The sequence below is a fragment of the Rattus norvegicus genome, chromosome 20, assembly GCF_036323735.1.
Source record: "Rattus norvegicus strain BN/NHsdMcwi chromosome 20, GRCr8, whole genome shotgun sequence".
Taxonomy (NCBI): domain Eukaryota; kingdom Metazoa; phylum Chordata; class Mammalia; order Rodentia; family Muridae; genus Rattus; species Rattus norvegicus.
The window spans coordinates 45,284,309-45,306,686 of record NC_086038.1 but is presented as its reverse complement, the minus strand read 5'-3'; the positions used below and the strand labels follow the sequence as shown (position 1 = coordinate 45,306,686).

The following is a 22,378-nucleotide window of genomic DNA, read 5'->3' as shown; positions in this document are numbered from 1 at the left end:
CCTTTGTTCTACAGACAAATCTTTCTTTGCCTTCTCCAGTTTCTGATGCCCTTGGGGATCCTCTGGCCTCTGACTTTATTTCCTCAAGGATTTTTTCCCTTGGCTCCTTTCCTCTTTTTACAAAGACACCAGTCACTGGATTTAGAGTTTACCCTAATCTCATATTACCAATCTTAATTTCCTCTAAAAAGACCCTTCCCATCTAGGTATAATGACTCATACCTGTAACACAGTACTTAGGATTCTGAGGCAGGGGATTGCTTTAGAAGCCAGAAAGAAACCAGCCAGAACTAGATATACTGAACTCCAGGACACTCTGGGCTACAGCGAGACCCTGTCCCCCCTCCCTCTGACCCCCAAAAAACAACCACAAAAAAAATGGGCACGATATCCCTCAAGAGTTAGAGGCAAGTAGGTCTCTGTGAGTTTGAGGCCACCTGATCTACATACGTGTCTCAAGACAAAAAAAGCCAGGCAAGTGCACAAAGATAAACACGGAAATGACGATTCTTTCAAAACAAAAATTTTATAAGTAATTTGAATATCGGTTAAATAATTTTATTCTCTTCAGTGTGCTATGCTGTAACTTTGGTGTGAACATTGTATATTTATATTGTTTTGATAGAGAAAGACTTCAAGTTATACAGTGTATTTTAAAATATTCTTTAGGATCTATAGACAATGATGCCATTAAATACTATGTTACAGATGATTGCCAAAACATTTTCATTTCTTGACAGCTCTCAAACATTTCCAGTTATTTATTTCTATTTCAAACTCTTAGAGAATCCACAGGAATGTCTATGCTAATGTTTCTTTTTTTTTAAGATTTATTTGTTTAATGTAAGTACACTGTCGCTGTCTTCAGACACACCAGAAGAGGGCATCGGTTCCCATTACAGATGGTTGTGAGTCACCATGTGGTTGCTGGGATTTGAACTCAGGACCTCTGGAAGAGCAGTCAGTGCTCTTAACCACTGAGCCATCTCTCCAGCCCTATGCTAATGTTTCTAATTCATTTATTTAATTTTTTTTTTATTTCTTGGTTGGTTGATTGGTTGGGTGGGGGTTTTGGAGGGGGCCTTGGTGTTTGTTTGTTTGTTTTGAGACAGGCTCTATATAGACTTGGTCAGCCTGGAATTCACTATGGAGACTAGGCTGGCCTTGAACTCATGGACATCCTCCTGGCTTACCATTTCTACTTTAAATCATAAAGCATGAGACATCAGTTGATTTATCTTGGGGATTTTTTTTTAAATAATAAAAGTGAGCTTGGGGATGTTTTTATCTTCAATATATTTTTATTTATGAATCTGACTGGAAATGATTCTCATTGAGCAGGTTGATAATATTGAAGATAATGGAGAATTGGGCCATGTTAGTAGGTGCATAGCCTTTTCATGTGCAGTCCTGGGGTTAGGACCCAGGGTCCTGCACACACTAGGTACCTACTCGACCACTGAGCTCCATCCTCCTCCTCCCAGCACTATTTCCCTGTGGTTGCCTACCTGCTTCCTTTATAAGTCAGGGTGCTTCTGGTTGGACTTCCACCATCTCCACAAGAGACAGGTAACTTGCTCTCTGATAGTCTATGGCAAGGTTTCTGAGGATTAGAGTTAATCCATCTCTAAAGAGTTTCTTCAGAAACTTTATTTTAGCCTCTGCTGGTTTTTAATTACACAAAAGAAATTCGACCTGTACCCCATCTATGTTTAGTTTCTTGTTATAAAAAAAGAACCTTATAAAAGTCACTTCTTGTCACATTAACCCTCTATTACACTGCTCTAATACATTCCATTGAGTTTCTCCACGTTCCTTGGACAAGGACCCATGTGATCCACCCTTTTATAACTTAATAGACAGAAACTATTTGTAGGATGAGCTCCTTACATAATTCTCTGGGTATGGTAATTAAGAAGCCCAGTGTTTTATTTTAGACTCATTCTAGTAACTGTTCATTTTTATAAAGTACTTAACTCCCTTCAGCTTTGTGTGATGGGAGGAATCTCTTCCCACGCAAGCTTCCGCGTTTTGAACTTCTAATTTTTTCATGTGTCTCTCATAAGTTGTATTTGGTCCTTTGTGGAGGCCTTATCACTTATATCTTATGAGATAATAAGCAAGTGCTAATTATTTTAATGTTTTACGTTTCTTGTGGACATATAATATGCTATCATTAACGCATTTGATGAGAATAAAAATCTTATTTATTCTATGTAGGGCATAAAAAGGAAATTTATTGTTTTCTTTTTATTTATGTGTTTGATTTTAAACTGCTAGGGATTAAACCTGGGGGCCTTGAACATACCAGGCAAATGCTCTCCTACAGAGCTCTATGCCTCATCCAGGGCACAAGAAAGGGAAAGAAAAGAAAGTAACATTTATTATACACCTACATGACAAGCACTGTTAGGGGACACAATTTGACAATGTCTTTTTATTCCTATGATAATCTCATAGACTAAGAACATTAAGGTTAGAAATATTCCATGATCACAACTTGTTGATGTCGCACGATAGTGGGTGAGCCTCAGGTTCTCATTTTATATCTATTTTTGTCCTGTCTGTCTGTCTGTCTGTCTGTCTGTCTGTCTGTCTGTCTGTCTGTCTGTCTTGACCTGAACCAGCATGTGACAAGGTTCAGGAGATGAGCCAGTAAAGAAGACAGAAAAGCTGGGTTTGGGAGGTCGCCATAAGCTATGTCTTATGCCAAGCAAGTTTATTGAGAGTACAGCATATTACAGACTGTTAGAGTGGACAAAGTCAGCGTGCTCTATGATACAGTGGGAGGAAAATCAGGAAGAGACTTCAAGTATGTTTCACAAAGGGATCACAGGGCATCTCAAGAGAATTACAGACGGAGCCCAAGACCACCCAGCATGAGAGCAGGTAATGAACTCTGACCCCAGGTTAAGAGCAGCAAGCGCTAACTCTTGAGGAACAACCGAGCTACCCTTCCAGGTCCTGAGCTGAGACTTCAATGAAGGGAATTGTGGCAAACAATAGATTTTCAGTGTAGACACAACAGCTGTCCTTGGAGGAAGATACCATGGGAGACACTCATAAAGAGGGAAAATCAATGCCTGGCCGAGTGCCAGCTGCCTTTCTTGTTAGAGGCTTATAGGAAGTGGTTTTGTTTTGCTACGTTTCGTTTGAGACAGGGTCTCACTCTGTAGACCAAACTGGTCTTGATTTGCCAATCTTCCTGGCTCAGTGTGCTAATTCCCACTTCTACCTAAGATGGTCTGAAAGAACCTGGGACGCTAACCCCTGCGATTTCTTCCAGGAGTTATCTAGATTAGATTAGCCACCAGGCACATGTGTGCGGGATTCTCTAGATGAGGTTACCCTCTGGGTAGGCCCATGGAATTGTTTATACTAAACTGATTGAGGTAGAAAGACTAATTTAACTGTGGGTGGTGATATGGAGTTTGCGACCCCTGGGGAAAGACCATAGACCCAATCCAATTATAATTAAAAGATTTATTGATGGGGTTGGGGATTGAGTGGTAGAGCGTTTGCCTAGCAAGTGCAAGGCCCTGGGTTCGGTCCCCAGCTCCGAAAAAAAAAAAAGAAAAGAAAAAAAAAGATTTATTGATTTGCTGCTAGCAGGACGAACAATCCCTGAGCCAAATCTGAGATTGCCGTGAAGGAAGGGTACGGGAAGGATCTTTAAAGGGGAAACCCATATGAAGACCTTCAATATCTAGGCAAGCAAGTAAAAGCTGATCTGTTCCGCCAAGTTAACTGATGATGGCAGCTCAAAACAGTCTTCGGGTATCTGCGTGAGCAAGTTACAGAAGCAGAAAAGGCAGTCATAATAGACGGTCACCGCCATATACTTCTGAGCGGGATCACTGAGTCAGGGTTACTGGGGATTTATCCCCCAAGGACTGAAGTCAGAGACAAATAGTTGGTGGTTACCAAGATGGACGCCTAGTATAGAAGGGAGCTGCTCTAAGCACACCAGTGGAGCCACGCCAAGGACTGGAGTTCCAGGCTGAATAAAAAGAGAACATTAATCTAGCTACCAGCTTTTATCGGTCCCTTCTTCCTGACACCAGACACAATGTAACCAACTGCCTCAGACTCCTGCAAAGGCCAACCCCTGCCACAATGGACTCCACCTTTGGCCCGTTAGCCTCTCTGGGGCTCGCTTCTTGTCTGATAGAAAGTCATATCGTGACACAAGCGCTGGGGTTTCGTGTACGCATCGCCCCCAGGTCACCAGGCCACTTCAAGTTGAAACCGGTGCTTATCTGTCACTCCAAAGATCCTAAAGCTTTTAAGAATCATACAGAATTGTCTTTGCCTATACTTGCTAAATGGAACCACGAAGCCTGGGTGATGGCACGTTTTCCCCCAAAGACGGTTCACTCAGTTTCTTAAGCCCACTGAGACCTGCTGCCCAAAGGAAAAAATGCGTTTCAAAATCTCACCGCTTGTTGATGATGATGACAGGCCTTGTAGCCTAAGACTTCTAATGGAGATAGACGGCAAGATTAATGTCATTTTTGTGCCCACAAACATAATAGCCCTTTCTGAAATCTGTGGATTAAGGAGTGATTTCAACTTTTAAGCCTTATTATTTAAAAAAGAGTGTCTTAGTGCAATCGTTGATGTGGTGATTCCTCTGATGGGTCGGAGCACAGTAATTTAAAAACCTGAAAATGAGTCACCAGTCCAGAGGGTAAAGGACTTTTCTGACTCAAAAGAAGTCAGAATATCAGTATTAACTGGAGTTTAGAATAAGTTGACTCTAACCCTCACTGATCACCTTGAAGGAGGATTCAAAATTTCACCATAGATTTGGTGAAACTATCTAGAGAGTTATAGGCAGAATCTTAAATTGGGGGCTAGTGAGTGAGCGAAAAAAGCCATTTCTTGAAATGTAATCTATTTATTCTCTGTGACGATATATTAGACATTGTTGAAATAACAGCAAAGGTCTTCAAATGCACACACACTTAGTTGGTAAAACAATGGCAGGGATCAAGAAGATTCCAGTTTTTCGTGGCAATCTTGTACCTCCAGCTCCTGAATGCCGGGACTTCAGGTGTAAAGTCACCTGAACGCCACCTAATTCCAATTCTGAAAGACCCTCTACTATGGATAAAATGTTACCAACAGTATCACATGCTGTGGCAAAATCTTTCATTAAAGAAAAAAGTAGCTTTCTGAGCTGACAGTACTCCTGCAAACGTGGTGAACCTTCCTAAGACTCACAGGACACTGGGCAGAAATGTGAGACACACCAACCCCACATGGTGACACGGTACAAGAAGGGCACGGGTTCTTTGTATGCCCAGGGAAAGCGGCGTTATGACAGGAAAGAGTGGCTGTGGTAGGCAGACTAAGCCCATTTTCCACAAAAAACTACTGGGACTGGAGTGCGTTGAGCCCGTCTGCAGATCTAAGAGGATGCTGGCTATTAAGAAATGCAAGCATTTTGAACTGGGAGGTGACAGGAAGAGAAAGGGCCAAGTGATCCAGTTCTAAGCCAATTTAGTTATGAAGACAATAAAATCTTGACCTTTCACCCCCCCCTTTGATTACAGTTGGTCTTTAGGGAGAGAATAAAGCTTTCAGAAATTAAAAAGAAAAAGAAAGTGACCAAGCCAGTTCAGTCAGTCAACAGGGTCCCCTGGGAGGGAGTGAGGATTGAAAAGAAAAAGACAACTAGACAACACTATAACATGACTCCACCCAGTGCTGAGGCTGAAGCCGGTTTATTTTTTTCTCCAGTCTGCTTTTATATCGTTCTAAGTACAAGCAAGGAATAAAGTCAGTTCTAGGTCCAGGAACAAACAAAGCAATAAACAAAGTTCCATGGTATTTGGGGACTTATCAAAGTGATCAAGATCCTTAGCCCACTTCCTTGTCCTAGCCCAACGTCACTTTTCTGTCAAATTTCTAGAAGAGGCCCCAAGAGCCCTCCCTCCACAAAAGAAGGTCAATAGATGTGTCAAACTTTTTAAAGATTTATGTTTACTGCTTGAATCTCTGTATAGGACTGTGTGACTGAATAGAGTATGTGCACAGGAGTGCAGTTGCATACAGAGGCCAGGGGTCATCCGTTCCTCTGGAATTGGAGTTTGCAAAGTAACTCTTTTGTGCAAGGTATGGAAGCATCATCTGTCAATTAAAAAGCCAATGGCCAGGCTGGAGAGATGGCTCAGTGGTTAAGAGCACTGACTACACTTCCAGAGGTCCTGAGTTCAAATCCCAGCAACCACATTGTGACTCACAACCATCTGTATGAGATCTGGTGCCCTCTTCTGGTGTGTCTGGAACAGTGACAGTGTACTTATATATAATAAGTAAATAAATGTTTAGAAAAAAAAAAAAGCCTATGGCCAATGGCCAATGAGCTGAGGCAGGAATAGGAGAAGGGAATTCCAGGAGAGAGAGAGAGAGAGAGAGAGAGAGAGAGAGAGAGAGAGAGAGAGAGAGAGAGAGAGAATTGATTATTTGATTATTTCTGGGAGAGAGACAGGAAAGAGAGATTCGCCCAGAACACCGATGGAGACAGACACATGAACTGAGAGTGGGAACCAGCCATGTGGCACTCTTAGAAGAGAATAAATGGAATAATTGAGTTGTGAGCCAGTCAGAAAACAATCCAAAGCTCTCGGCATGTTTTTTTTTTTCATGAAATATTAAGTATCAGAGTTGTTACTTCAGGGAACAAACGAGCTTTGTGGAAAAGCTAGAGGTTACAGGAGTCACGGGTGCTCCAAGCCACCTGATGTGGACACCGGGAATTCAAGCCCTCTGTAAGAGCAATGCACTTTCTCAACTACTGAGCCCTCCTTCCACCCCAGATGTGACAATTTACTGTAGCTCATTTGTGAGTGTAGTTTGCATAACTGGGGATCAAATCTGGAATCTTGTATCCCTAGGCTTGGTCTTAATATTTCAAGAAATTGTCTTAACCATTCAAAACCTCCAGCATGCACTACCCTTACGGTCAGCAGCCATTGACACTGAAGCGAGACCCTCCACCAGAGAAAAGCCTGCACTCCCTGAAGGCACATTTTAGTTATAAAATTCTTTGGGTTTATTGTTGTTGTATGATACTGTGGATTAGACCCCAAATTTCACATTCAGCTAAGCATATGAGCTCATATTATTCTACACCTAGAGCCCTAACAAAGTTTTTTTTTTTTAAACTTAGGGGTGTCTCTTTTTTTTTTTAACAGTTCAAGCTGTAATGTTTTTGTTAAAGATTTATTTGTTTTATGTATGTACACTGTACACTGTCATCATCTTTCTTTTTTTTTCTTTTTTTTTTTCTTTTTTTTGGAGCTGGGGACCGAACCCAGGGCGTTGCGCTTGCTAGGCAAGCGCTCTACCACTGAGCTAAATCCCCAACCCCCACTGTCATCATCTTAAGACACACCAGTAGAGGGTATCAGATCGCATTACAGATGGTTGTGAGCCACCATGTAGTTGCTGGGAATTGAACTCAGGCCCTCTGGAAGAGCAGTCAGTGCTCTTAATCACTGAGCCAACTCTCCAGCCCAACTTAGGGGTATCTTAGTTAGCATTTCTATTGCTATGATGAAACATGATGATCAAAATCCAAGTTGGGGAGGAAAGGGTTTAGTGAGCTTACATTTCAGCCGCACTCTTCATTCACTGAAGATGACAGGGTGGGAACCTGGAGGCAGAAGCTGGTGCAGAGGCCATGGAGGGGTGCTGCTTGGTGACTTGCTTCAACTGGATTGCTCAGCCTGCTTTCTTATAGAACCCAGGATTATCAGCCCAGGGATGACTCCACCCACAATGGGTGGGGCCCTCCCCCCCACCCCCCACCCCGTTGTAGACTAATTAAGAAAATGCCCTACAGCTAGATCTTCTGGAGGCATTTTTTTAATACTTATTTATTTATTTATTTACTTATTTACTTATTTTATGTGCATTGGTGTTTTGTCTGAATGTATGTCTTTGTGAGGAGCTCAGATCCTGGAGTTACAGACAGGTATGAACCGCCATGTGGGTTCTGGGAACTCAACTTGGGTCCTCTGGAAGAGCAGCCAATGGCTCTTAACCATTGAACCATCTCCCCAGCGCCTGAGGCATTTTTAGATTGAGGTTCCCTCCTCTCAGATAACTCTTCCTTGTGTCAAGCTGACATAAGACCAGCCAGCACAAGTGGGGACAGCAGCAACAACTTCTCCAGAACCTCTTGCAGAACCAGGACTAAGAGGGACCAGACCACAGGCATGGCCACGATCTCCTGCTCCAACTCCCTTCTGTTCTTTCCTCCAAGCCTGGAAGATAGACTTGGACACTGTGGTGACTTCTATGTGTTCAGCTCAGGCAGTGATACTATTAGAAGGTGTGGCCCTGTTGGAGTGGGTGTGGCCGTGTTGGGGTGGGTGTGGCCTTGTTGGAGTGGGTGTGGCACTTTGGGCGTGGCCTTTAAGACCCCTCACCCTAGCTGCCTGGAAGCCAGTCTTCCACTGGCGGCCTTCAGATGGAGGACTCTGAGCTCTGCCGGCGCCATGCCTGCCTGGATGCTGCCATGCTGTCACCTTGATGATACTGGACTGAACCTCTGAACCTGTAGGCAGCCCCAGTCAGATGCTGTCCCTTATAAGACTTGCCTAGGTCATGGTGTCTGTTCACAGCAGTAAAACCCTAACGAAGACAGACACTCACTGGCTTACCTGATCTCCCTAGTGTAGTCACACTCATCTGCTCTCTGCACTTTACCAGTGCTTAACACTTTATGTTGGGGTAAGTGGCAGATTCTAGCCAGTGAAAACTTCTGAAGTTAGAACTTTGCCCAAAAAATAACAAGTTTGCCTCTGAATTTATGTCTTTGTTTTTTGGGTTTGTTTGTTTTGTTTTGTTTTGTTTTTTGTTGTTCGCTTGCTTGCTTGCTTGTCTTCAAGCGTGGCTCAGGCTAACCTGGAATCTATTTTGTAACTCAAGAAGGCCTCACACTGCTGACCCTCCTGTCCCAGTCCTAACTGTTGGCCTCACAGGTGAGCCTACCTTTGTGCCTTGAAAATGAGCTCTGATTGGATGACCAGGAGTGGGCGTGAACCACGATGCACACACATGCACACAGGCCTCAATCTGGGCCCAGGGTCTTGTTTTGGTTTTGGTGGGAACCCAGCTACAGTGACTCATCAGAAAGAGGCTGATTTATTTAGAGGCAGCCCTGGCTGGACAGTGGAAACCAGCCTGCCGTTCATCTGCACAACCCAGGCCCCGGCATCAGCACAAACATTATCTCTCTGGCTTCAATGTCTGGACAGGAACTGCCAGTACCCTGGCAATAAACACTCTCACTAAGTCATGATAAGATAAAAGGGCACACGTTGCAATAAAGCATACCAGTTAGAGTCCGTGCTTGGGAAACTGTCTCGGCACTGCAAGGCAAATATTCACAGGCATGAGTAAAAACTGAGTTTGAAGATTGCAAAAAGAGAGCTCAGTGGTCGAGAGTGCTCTGTATTCTAGGTGACCAGAGTTTGGTTCTCACAACCACTTGGAACTCCGGCTCCAGAGGGTCTGATAGTCTCTTCTGACCTCTTTGAGCACCCACAATCATAGACAAATAAATTAAGGAGATATGTTTTTTAAAAAGAGATTATGAAAAGAAAAGATAAATAAAATATAAACATCTTGATCCCCAACACACATACAATCTCTATCTCTCCCTCTCTCCCACTCCCCTCCCGCCCCCAGGGAGCGAGTGAAGGAAGCCCTGAGTGGATGTGTATTTTGATATGGGCACCACCATGTCAAGGATCCTAGTATACCAGACCAATGAAAATGGCAAAGCCGTCCTGGGTGAGACTAGCTGCATGGTGAAACCGCCCTGCAGGGTCTGGGTGTGAACCACTGGCCAGTGGGTAGAATAACTAGCAACTGCAGGCTCCTCCCCGAGTTTACAGCCTGCGATGCTCACCACAGAGACCCGCTGCTGAGCTAGCTAACCCCTGTCCTTGTGCTGAACCCCGTAAACGCGTGGGGATTCTAGATTATATCGGTAGATCAACATGGACACACCTCCCTGGACCCGAGATTTTCTGCACACAGGTCTGTGTGTCTGTTCATCTTTGTTTCCTTGCCCCCGCCCCAAGGTCAGGGTTCCAGACCCATGCTTCCGAGGACGTGGAACTCTGCTAGTTCTGATATGTGTCCGTTCTGACTTCTGGTGGCCAACTTGAAATTACAGTGGTTTGAAAGCTACACTGATTCGGGAGAAGCTGTACTTGGGCTTCTTAATCTTTCCCTGTCCTAGAGATAAGCAGCACGATGTGTACTGTATCAAACATGGTGGGGTTTGTCTTCTTTTTACTTACAAGGTTTAGCTTACAATGCACTGATTTGTGGGGCGGTGACTCACAGGAGTAGTCTGCGCATGTGACGTAACACAGGGGCGTGTAAATCTACCCAGATAACATGTAGAGATTATGCAGTCCTTTTCAATGGAAAGGGAGTCTCTAAAAGTTTGGCGCCGGCCAAAAGTGGCCTCAAATGCACGCACTTTTGCGAGCCCGGCGCCTTAGCCTCCACTGTAGCTGAGGCATGATAATGATATTGATAAATGATGAGCATGCATACCGGCTCCTCAGATTAAAAGTCAGCTATTGATCATGTTTAACTCCATCTACCGCATTTCTTTACAGCGACACCTAGATTGGTATCCAGTTAAGGCACAGGGTACTGCAATAGCCAAATTAGCTTTAAGGATGCAAGTGCATTGGGGTTGGGGATTTAGCTCAGTGGTAGAGCGCTTGCCTAGCAAGCGCAAGGCCCTGGGTTCCGTCCCCAGCTCCAAAGGGGGGGGGGGGGGGGAAGGAAAGAAAAGAAAAGAAAAAAAAAAAAAAAGGTGCAGATGGCTCAGCGGTTAAGAGCACTGGCTGCTCTTCCAGAGGTCCTGAGTTCAGCTCCCAGCAACCACATGGTGGCTCACAGCCATCTGTAATGGGAATCCGACGCCCTTTTCTGGTGTGTCTAAAGACAGCTACTGTGCACTCAGATAAATAAAATAAATCTTAAAAAAAAGGGGGGGGGGGGGCTGGGGATTTAGCTCAGTGGTAGAGCGCTTACCTAGGAAGCGCAAGGCCCTGGGTTCGGTCCCCAGCTCCGGGGAAAAAAAAAAAAAAAAAAAAAAAAAAAAAAAAAAAAGAATGTGAGTGCTTCCCTGAGCTCTTGATCTTACTCTCCTGCTCTTACCATTTTTCCCTTCTCTCTGCATCCCCACTTCTCTCCACAAGCTCATGCCTCTACTCTACTACTCTCCTCCTCTCCTATTTCTCTACTTCTCTCCTCTCTCTCTGCCCTACTACCCTCTTAACTCCCCTCCTCATTCCCTGAATAAACTCTATACTATTAAGAAAAAAAAAAAAAAAAAAAAGCAAGTGCTTGCCTGCTGTGAGAAAGATGATGGTCAGAGGTGAGGTCCTTTCTAGAAGTGTAAGAGAAGATGGGACCGTGGCAGTAGGAATAAGACAGCGAAAACCAGGCCTGGGAGAGCTCACCTGCAGTACCGGCCCTCAGGAAGCTAAGAGAAGATGACCCCTTTTTAAGGCCAGTCTCATCCACATAGATCAAGAAAATATTAAGCAGTCGAAATTCAAGCCAAGCAGTGGTGGCACATACCTTTAATTTCGGCCCTTGGGAGGCAGACGAGTTTGTGAGTTCAAAGCCAGCCTGGTCTACAGAACAAGTTACAGGACAGCCAGGGCTGTTATACAATGAAACCTGTCTAAAAATCAAACAAAAAAGTTTGAACACATGGGAAAAGATAAAGCTTAAAAGAACTGACTTTATAGTGTGTGCTCCCATATGTAAATAGTCACCATGTAATAATATATATTAAAGGGACTGAATGTACCTCCTTAGTACAGCACCTGCCTAGTAAAAGCAGTAAAAAAAAAAAAAGTAATAAAAGATCATTATAAAATTATTCAACGAATAGGGGGATTTATGATATACAAAAATTAAATCCAGATAATCAGTTCGAGAGAAGTAACTACTGTTAACTCTTTAGTGTGTATCAGTCATTTTTTTTTTTTTCAAAATACATGTCTTGGGGCTACTATTGCTGTGGTGAAATTATCATGACCAAAGCAACTCGGGGAAGACAGGGTTTATCAGGCTACATTTCAGCAGCACCGTTCATCACTGAAACAGTCAGGAAAGGAACTCCAACAGGGCAGGAACCTGGAGGCAGGAGCTGGTGCAGACACCAGGGGCTTATTGGCTCGCTCCTCATGGCTGCTTGCCTGGCTTGGTTTTGTTTGTTTGTTTGAACTTTGTATTCATTATTTGGAAGTTCACATTATGCACCCCAATCCCACTCTTTTCCCCATCCCTTCATATCTGCCCTCCACTCTTGCAACCTCTACCCAAAATAATAGTAGTAATAATAATAATAATAATAATAATAATAATAATAATAAATAGAAATTAAACTCTCTTCGTGGAGGTTGCCGTGTGTCCCAGAGTCTACTCTGTTGTCTACACAGCTTTACTTAACAAAAGTTCATTGCATGAGTTACTGGTGTGGTGAGGCCTCTGGCTTCTGCTGCACCATCAATACTGGGACCTCACCAGGACTCCTCTCAGATGTCCTGTTGTTGCCCTGAGTCATGGAGACCCTGCAGCTTTGGATCTGCAGGACTGGCCCCTTCACACGCTCCAGCAGTTCAGAGATGGGGTGGATGTTGGAGTGGGCAAGCTTGAACTCCTGGATCTGGGACTATGTGGTAGCTAAGTGGGTTAGCCTGCCAGCTCCCCCACACCCGCACCACAGAGCCAGCTCCCCCACACCCGCACCACAGAGCCAGCTCCCCCACACCCACACCACAGAGCCAGCTCTCCAGCACTGCCCTGCCACCCCCACTCCCCCACCTCCACCCCCCTCCACGCCACCCCCCCCCCAGCTCACCCAATGCTGAAGCCAGTAAGGAGTGGCCAGCTCTCCTGTGCTGCCCAGGTAAGGTGCAGGGGTCCCTCCCCCAAGTGCTGCAGCCAGTGAGGGGCAGGACCAGCTCTTCAGCCTGCTTTCCTGTAGAACCCAGGACCACAAGCCCAGGGATGCCCACCCCCACAATGGGCTGGACTCTCTTCATCAATCACTAATGCCCTGCAGGCTTGCCTACAGCCTGATCTTACGGAGGCATTTTCTTTCTTTCTTTCTTTCTTTCTTTCTTTCTTTCTTTCTTTCTTTCTTTTCTAAGATTTTTTTTTATTATATATAAGTACACTGTAGCTGTCTTCAGACACACCAGAAGAGGGCATCAGATTCCATTACAGATGGTTGTGAGCCACCATGTGGTTGCTGGGGTTTGAACTCAGGTCCTCTGGAAGAGCAGTCAGTGCTCTTAACCACTGAGCCATCTCTCCAGCCCCCCGGAGGCATTTTCTTAAATGAGGCCAGATCCCATCTCTTTGATGATCTTGTGTCCAGTTGACCTAAAACTGTCCAGTACAAAGTATATCTAAAAATAAACATGCAACTTTTGAAAATCAAGTATAAACCTTTGGGGGAGGTGGTGGGAGGTAGCTGAGTGTGTAAAGTACTTGCCATACAAGCATGAGGACTTGAGTTCAAACGCCCAGAACCCACATAAAAAAGCCAGGTACGGTACCCTGCACCCCTAATCCCAAAGACAGAAGGATCTCAGGGTCCTAATGACCACCTAATCTAGCTAAGTTAGTTCCTCCATGTTCAGTGAGAGACTGGACTCAAAAAAGCAAGGTAGAGAACATTAGAAAAAGATAAGCAATGTCAACCCATGGCTTCCATAACACACACACATACACACACACACACACACACACACACTCATACACACACACATACTCATACACACACACTCACATACACACATACTCATACACACACACTCATACACACTTACACACTCATATACATATACACACACTCACACACACATACTCATACATACATACATATACACACACATACACTCACATACACACACATATACACACATACATATACACTCATACACACACTCACACACATACATACTCATAGATATACATACTCATATACACACATACACACACATGCATACACACACATACACACATACATACACATTCATACACACACTCATACACACACATACACACTCATAAACATACACACTCATACAACACACTCATAGAAACACACATACACACACACAGACACAGATACATACATACTCATATACACACATTCTCAAACACACATATGCATACACACATAAACATACATATACACACACATACACAGTCACTGAGAGAGAGAGAGAGAGGGAGAGAGAGAGAGAAGAGAGAGAATAAATAGTAGGGCTTTGTTTCTCTATAGGTATGATAGGACAAATGATAAATATTTTTTTTTCTTTTCTTTTTTTCAGAGCTAGGCAAGCACTCTACCACTGAGCTAAATCCCCAACCCCGATAAATATTTTTAATATTTTAGCCACTTATGTGTGGTGTGTGTGTATGTGTGTGTGTGTGTGTGTCTCTGTGTGTGTGTATGAGAGAGAGAGGGAGGGAGGAAGGGAGAGGGAGGGAGAGGAGGGAGAGGGAGAAAAGGAGAGACCGAAGATTGACTCTAGGGTCTAACAGATGCTAAACATGAACTCTTCCACAGAACACACTATCAGCCCCTTTAATTTTTTTTTTTGAGTATTTTTATTGCTCAACTTTTTTAAAAAAAATTTAGCTTTCCAACTCTGCCAGGCCTTCAACCTTTTCACAAGGACACCCTGCTCCCAGCTGAGAAAAGCAGGCTTGAGCCTGCTGCAGGCACGTTTAACACATGACGATGAAGCACTGCAGGTCCCGTAGTGTGCACTTAGTCAGCGAGTCCTAAAAACTTGGCCTCACCACACCGTCCCACCCCTCAGCCTGAGCACACACGCGTTGGCGATCGGACCAGAGGTTAAGGACATCAGTTTGGCTTGAGGCTGGACTGTTGAAAGCCTGCAAGAGTTTGTCAAATGCTGGGTGGTTGTAAAGTATCTTTAGTCGCTGTCCCCAGACACTTTTGACTGTGCACCCCAATTAATAAAGTGTGGGGCACATTCAACAACCACATCTGTCAAGAATCAGAATACCCTACCAAACACATGTGTTAATGCATACTGTAAGAAAATAAAAATGTTTTCAGCTCTCTTGACCATCCCTTTCAGGGAAATAGGTAACCTTACCATTTCTTACAAAGTAAGAAACTAATTTCAATCCAAGATGTTGGGAATGTAGCGCCGTTTCAGAGCCTGTGAAACATGCAGGAGACCCTGCGTTCTACCCTCAGTACCAGAAACATAAAATGTTTTAGGTATATTATTAAAAGTAATGCTTTTCCCACTTCTGTATACTGTTTAAAAATATTAATTACACAGTGTTAATTTTTTTGAATGACCCAAGTGACCTGCTCCTGCCTGTAAAGCCCTCATGTGAAGAATCAAGAATATTGTCTTCTTCATGTCATCATAAAAGCTGCTGTTGGAGAGCAGAGCAGGGCCTTGTCACATGGAGGACCAGAAAACCACAAGTTTCCTGTCAGAGGAGACTGTTCTCCCTCAAAAGCCGATCAAGTACGGTGGAGGCCACCAGCTCTCCTCCAGTGGGCTAATCAGGGGAAACACAGGACAGCGAGCAGGGGTGGGAGTTAAGTTCCTTCACAGGAAAAGAAGCACCATTCATTCCATGAGAGACAACACCATCCTGCTCACTATTTAAAGGGGGAGTGTGGTTTCTTGATTAAAACTGTGACACGTCAGGGGTTGGGGATTTAGCTCAGTGGTAGAGCGCTTGCCTAGCAAGCGCAAGGCCCTGGGTTTGGTCCCCAGCTCCGAAAAAAAAGAAAAAAGAAAAAAAAAAAAAAACTGTGACACGTCTTTAGACTAAATGTGTATACAACTGAATGGATATATTCAGATCCTACATTCTGTCCCTTCCTGTCCTTTGTGTAAAATATTCCTTTCCAATAATAACTCTTCTCAATACCAACCCTTGAGTCCAAACCCAACATACCGGCTGGTTTTGTCAACTTGACACAGTGAGGAAGGAGCCTCACTTGAGTTAATGCCACCATAAGATCCAGCTGTAAGGCACTTTCTCAATTAGTGATCAGTGAGGGAGGGCCCAGCCTATGGTTGGTGGTGGCATCTCTGGGCTGGTGGTCCTGGGTTCTCTAAGAAATCTGGCTGAGCAAGCCAAGAGGAACAAGCCAGTAAGCAGCACCCCTCCCTGGTCCCTGCACAACTCCCGCCTCCAGGTTCCAACCCTGCTTGGGTTCTTGTCTTGGCTTCCTTTGACGATGAACAGTACTGGGGAAGCAAAAGCAGAATAAACCCTTTCCTCCCCAACTTGCTTTTTGGATTTATTTATTTTATGTCTATGAGCACACTGTCACTGTCTTCAGACACACCAGAAGAGGGCATCAGATCTCATTACAGACGGTTGTGAGCCGCCATGTGTTTGCTGGGATTTGAACTCAGGACCTCTGGAAGAGCAGCCGGTGCTCTTAACCACTGAGCCATCTCTCCAACTCCCAACTTGCTGTTTGGCCATTGTGTTTCATTGCAGCAATAGAAACCCTACTAAGACATCCAGAATCTCATCTATATCAGATTGCAACAATAAATAATAATTTATGAAGGAACTCAGAACTCAAAGCATGACTCATTCGGAGGCAAATTCTCTTTCCAACTGAGAGCTTGTGAAACTAAAGTTCTTTCTTTCCAAAGCCCAACTTGTGATGGGTATAGGACAGACAACTTTATAACAAGAAGAAACCAGAGACAAAGTAATAAACCCAAGCCAAAGGGTAATAAGTCCAAAAGGTAACAGAGCAAACAATTCTAAACCCAAAGCTGGAAATTTGACTCCAGGTCTCTGTCACTCACTGCCCACATGCCGCAGGGAGTTGGCTCCCCGAGGTGTTGCGTGACTGGGAAGTAGGAGAGTTCTGTGCCTGCAGGAGTTGCAGGCTGACATTCAACAACAATTAGTTCCTGGTCGGTCGTGGGAGCAGCCCCATCCAGAATGCTACAGTAGGCATTGTCCTGGGCTGTCTGATACATCCCTTAAAATCTGGCAGCTCTGTCCCAAGCTTACAAGCTCTGTGCGCCCACGGTATTATCTCACGCAACGGCAAATGCTTAACAGCCCTAACCCTACTATCACAGCTAGCACACTTGAGCCACGGCTTAGGTCAGCCAAAGAGCAGTGGAATTAAGGGCAAAATTCCAAGTTCCAGGGGACCAAGTTCATGGATATGGCTCTGGGCTTAAGTGGGGGCGGGCCCCGAGATCTCAGCAACTAGCCAGGCATGGCGGTGCATGCCTGAAACCCCAACTACTTTGGAAGGCTTAGGTGCAGTGCGAGTAGGGGTGGGGCTGGCGAGGGGATTGGGGGAGGTACTTAAGCCCAGGAGCTAGCAACCAGCCTGGGCAACAACGCAAAATCTTGTCTGTAGAAAATAACAAGTGACAAAACACTCTGAAATGCCTTTGGAGTGCTTTTCCATTGTCCTGAAGAAATGAGACCTGTCTGGCTTCTACTCACCTTCCTGACGACATCCCTATTCCTTTTGTGTGTGTGAGAACACATCTTTCCTGAGAAATGCAACCTCTTTAATTCTCTACCACCCAGAAAGTCCCCAAAACTTGGAATTCTAGTTTCTGTTTTTATTATAACTTTTACTGTTACACAGTTTCTTCCTCTCGCTGTACTTTGTATAGTTAAAAGAAAGCAACGGAGCTAAAGAGGTGGCTCAGTGGTTAAAAGCACCGGTTTCATTTCTAGAGACCCCCAGTTCAGATTCCTAGTACACACATACATGGTGGCTCACTACCCTCTATAACCTATGTTACAGGGGATCCAACACGTGTAACCTTCCTGGGCACCAGGCGCACACACACAGTGCACAGACATGTATGCAAAGCACAACACCCTTATTCAAGTGTTAAAAGAAGAAATAAATCATGGAGCTAGGCATGATGGGAGGCAAAGGTGGAACTTGGGAATTCAAAGCTAGCCAGGGGCCAGCAAGGGGCTCAACGGTAAAAATGCTTGCTGCACAAGCCCGGTAGCGTTAGCTAGATCCCAGAATCCACACTGGAAGGACAGAATCCACTCCTGAAAGTTATCTACTGATACCCGTACTGTAACCCTCACGTGTGTGTGCGCACAAACACATACATAAGTAAATAAACACACAGAGAAATTACATTATAAATATCTTCTGCCAGATGACCTGGTTCATAACTCTGAAATTTAACCCATTCACTGCTGTTTAGTAAGAAGATAAATAACCTTAATCGCTCTTTCCAATACCTTCTTTCGTCAAAATTATCTTTATGCTGTGCTTTTACCAACAATCTAATCCCTGCTCATGACCACATACGGAATACCTAAGGAGCCTTGGTCATTCCCAACACTGTTCTCTTCCCAGTCCTTTAGGGTGGCCTAAACCAGCCAGGGACATTTCCAACCTGCTTTTCAAAATTCTCCAACCTCTATCTCTCAGTTGCAAACTGTCTCTACATCTTTCTTTTCCTCCTCCTCCCCCTCCTCCTCCCCCTCCTCCTCGTCTTCCTTCTCCTCTTCCTCCCCCACCCCCCCTTTTTTTCCCTTCTCCTTCTTTTTCCTTTTTGCAACTCTCCATTCCTGCTACCAATTTTCAATTCAGGCCACTTTGTACTACCATAATGTAGTATTGCAGTCTGAGTAATCTCTAATGAGTTTTAATGAAATATAATTAAATTGTATTGGGGCATCGTGCTGTAGGGTGGGGAAAACAAGCCCAGGAAGGTGATTAGCATCCATGAGGCTCTTCTTTGCTTCATTACCCTTCAGTGGAGGGACAGAGAGCAGAGGACAGAGAAAGGGAAGCAGATAAACAAGTAGGTAGTTAAAGGCATTGCTTTTTGTTCTGTTGTTTTGTTTTTTAGGATAGGGTCCTTTTCTGGGTAGCCCTGGCTATCCTGGGACTCTGTAGACCAGGCTGGTTTCAAACTCAGAGATCTGCCTGCCCCTGCCTCCCAGGTGCTAGGGTTAAAGGTGTGTGTGTACCACCTGGGGCTCATCGTGTTCTGCTTTTCCACTCTTAAACAAGCTTCTTATGGAAAATTATAGTAATCACTATTTCTCGATGTTATTTAACCAAATTACATATTTCTTTACTCTAATGCTAGGGATCTAGTAAGCCAACTGGTCTACCACTAAACCCCTGTGTCTTGGTTTCTATACTGAGGAATTAACACAGTGAGATAGATAGATAGATAGATAGATAGATAGATAGATAGATAGATAGATAGATAGATAGATAGATATAAATATATATCGATTCCCAGTACACCCATGGTGGCTCACTACCCTCTATAACTTATGTTACAGGGGATCCAACACGTGTAGCCTTCCTGGGCACCAGGCACACACACAGTGCACAGACATGCATGCAAAGCACAACACCCTTATTCAAGTGTTAAAAGAAGAAATAAATCATGGAGCTAGGCATGATGGGAGGCAAAGGTGGAACGTGGGAATTCAAAGATATATATATTATATATATATATATACACAAATAGTTAAATTAATCAGTTAATTCATTAAACAATAGTTAACTCATTGAATCATGAATAAATAAAAGTCATACCCAAACCTAAGCATAGTCTAGTCAGGCAGGGAGAGGGGAACCCACAGGAAGAATTCAGTGGTCTAAGTTAGCATGCTAGTTTTTAACTACCTGAGAATTTGGAGCCAACAACAGAGGTCAAGAACTTTCTGTTCTACCCCTCAGTGTGTCCTCCTGTGCTCACAAGCTCTTCCAGTTTATTATGGGATGACTGCAAACACTGGCTCAACATCAAACATCATGTGATGGGCCACCAGGTAGCCATAACCATGTGCCCTCATAATGTCTGCCTTGTAGGCTCTTGGGCTTCAGCGGCAAAGCCTTCTCTGAGCCCGTGGAACTTGGCAGGGGTGAGGGGAAATCCAAACCGATTCTTTCTCTCCAGGAATTTTCAGAGTCTGTGCAGGATGTTTAGTTTTGGGCAGTTACCTTTGTCCTTTTCTTGTTTGTTTTTTTTTCCCCCATTTATTTAAGGCTTAGAATGTCTCTGAGAGCTTACTGCTTAACAGAAGATGCAGAACAGAACATGTTTGACAAGAACAGTGTCCTTTATCCACATCCTGGGTGACGCCGCACCTTAGTTGCTAAAGATCCTGCTTCTGGGAACTGTTGACGCCCCCCCATCTCACACTGCAGATCACGGGCCTGTCAAAGTTAAGCAACACGGCGCTTCGCCCAAGGGGCCTGAATACAGATGAGCTGTGACTAACTTTTATGTAGGTCACCAAGGCGCACGAAAGGAAGATGAAGGAGTCCCAGGAGACAGGGATCGCTCCTTCCTGTAAAAGTCCTCCAGTGTGATTCCAAGTGGGTAAAGACCATAGAGTAACACCAGGACCTTCCGGAGGACAAAACCTAAAATTACTACAATATCTCATTGAAGTAATTCCCCACAAAAGTCTTCCCAGAGGGGTCTCTTTATGGCTCCCAGCTTCCCTGCAGCTCAGCCTCCCGTGAGCTGGAATTACCAGCCTTGCCACCACCATAACTGGCCCACGGTGGAGACCAGAGGTCAATTTCGGTGTCTTCCCGGGTTACTCTGTTCCTCATTTTTGAAACACGTTCTTTCACTAAATCTTTCTTCTTCTTCTTCTTCTTCTTCTTCTTCTTCTTCTTCTTCTTCTTCTTCTTCTTCTTCTTCTTTTTCTTCTTCTCCTTCTCCTTCTTCTTTTCTTCCTTTCTTTCTTTTTTTTCAGAGCTGGGGACCGAACCCAGGGTCTTGCGCTCGCTAGGCAAGCGCTCTACCGCTGAGCTAAATCCCCAACCCCTCTTTCACTAAATCTGAAGCTCACTGGTTCTGCTCTACTGACTAAGCAGCCAGGCCCAGGGAGCCATCCTATTGCTGCCTCCCCAGAACTGGAATTACAAGCAGGTACGGCATCCCCGTTCTGTCCCTGGCTTTTTAGGTGGGAGGAGATAGCTTAAATAAACTTAAAAAATTATTTAATTTGTTCTTCTGTTTTTGTCTTTTTGAAACAGGGTTTTTCTGTGTAACAGCTCTGGCTGTCCTGGGCTTTTTACTCCATAGACCAGGCTGGCCTCAAACTCACAGAGATCTTCCTGCCTCTTCTTCCCAAGATTAAAGGTGTACACCACCATGTCTGGTGTTTATTTTCATATGTAAATGCTTTGCCTGCATGTGAGTATGTGCTCCACATATGTACCTCGTACCTAAGTCTATTACTGTGGAGAGACACCATGATCCAGGGCAACTTTCTTTTTTTTTTTTTTTTTTTTTTTTTTTTTCAGAGCTGGGGACCGAACCCAGGGCCTTGCGCTTGCTAGGCAAGCGCTCTACCACTGAGCCAAATCCCCAACCCCCCAGGGCAACTTTCATTAGAGAAAACGTTTAACTGGGGGCTTGCTTACAGTGTCACAGATTTAAGTCCATTGCCATTAAGTCTGGAGGCGTGGCTGGGGAGATGGCTCAGTGGTTAAGAGCACCAACTGCTCTCCCAGAGGTCCTGAGTTCAATTCCCACAACCACATGGTGGGGTATCTAATCCCAGTTTGTATCTTGGCTATTGTGTATTATATTAATAGTTAGAGTTACTTTTGTTGTTGCGCTTAAGTCCTAACAATGAATTCTCACAAAGAAGTTGGATTTTAGTTCTACCGTTTAATTAATAGTTGATTAGTCTGGGGTTAATCGTACGACCGCGCCGTGGCCGGCACGAAATTTACCAATCCTGAGAGGGATAGCTCAGTCAACCTTTCGTTTACTGCTTAATGCTAATGCTTCAGGCAAGGTTTCTGGAGCTGTTGTATGTGCTTGATAACCCTCCCCTTAAATTTTAGAGAAATGTTTAAGGAATTTTTACACCGGCTAATGGATATCTGCATGTGTAATCTTATCTCTAATTAATTATAAGGCCAGGACCAAGATAAAAAAAAAATTCATCTAAGCATCTTCGGTGTTTGCTTCAACCATATTATGTACCACCATCTGTAATGGGATCCGAGGCCGTCTTCTGGTGTGCCTGAGGATAGCAAGTTTGCTCAGGTATAGAAGAGAGCGAGCGAGCGAGCGAGCGAGCAAGAGAGAGAGAGAGAGAGAGAGAGAGAGAGAGAGAGAGAGAGGCAGAAAGGGGGTTTATCTCTTCACTGCTGCCGTTCTGCTGGGCCGTTTTTGTGTCTAGGTTATAAACAGCAGGATCTAGGCTTCCGGTAGGATGGCTCAATAGTCAAAGGAGCTTGCCGCCAGGCCCGCGGACCTGAGTTTGAACCACACTTCCCTCTGCTCTT

General features: G+C 44.4%; 1 protein-coding gene across 1 annotated transcript in view; it reads left to right on the top strand.

Annotated features, from left to right (window-relative positions):
• The window catches only part of Amd1 (adenosylmethionine decarboxylase 1), a 74,651-nt gene that overhangs the window by 18,253 nt on the left and 34,020 nt on the right, over positions 1 to 22,378 (top strand). The window lies entirely within an intron of this gene.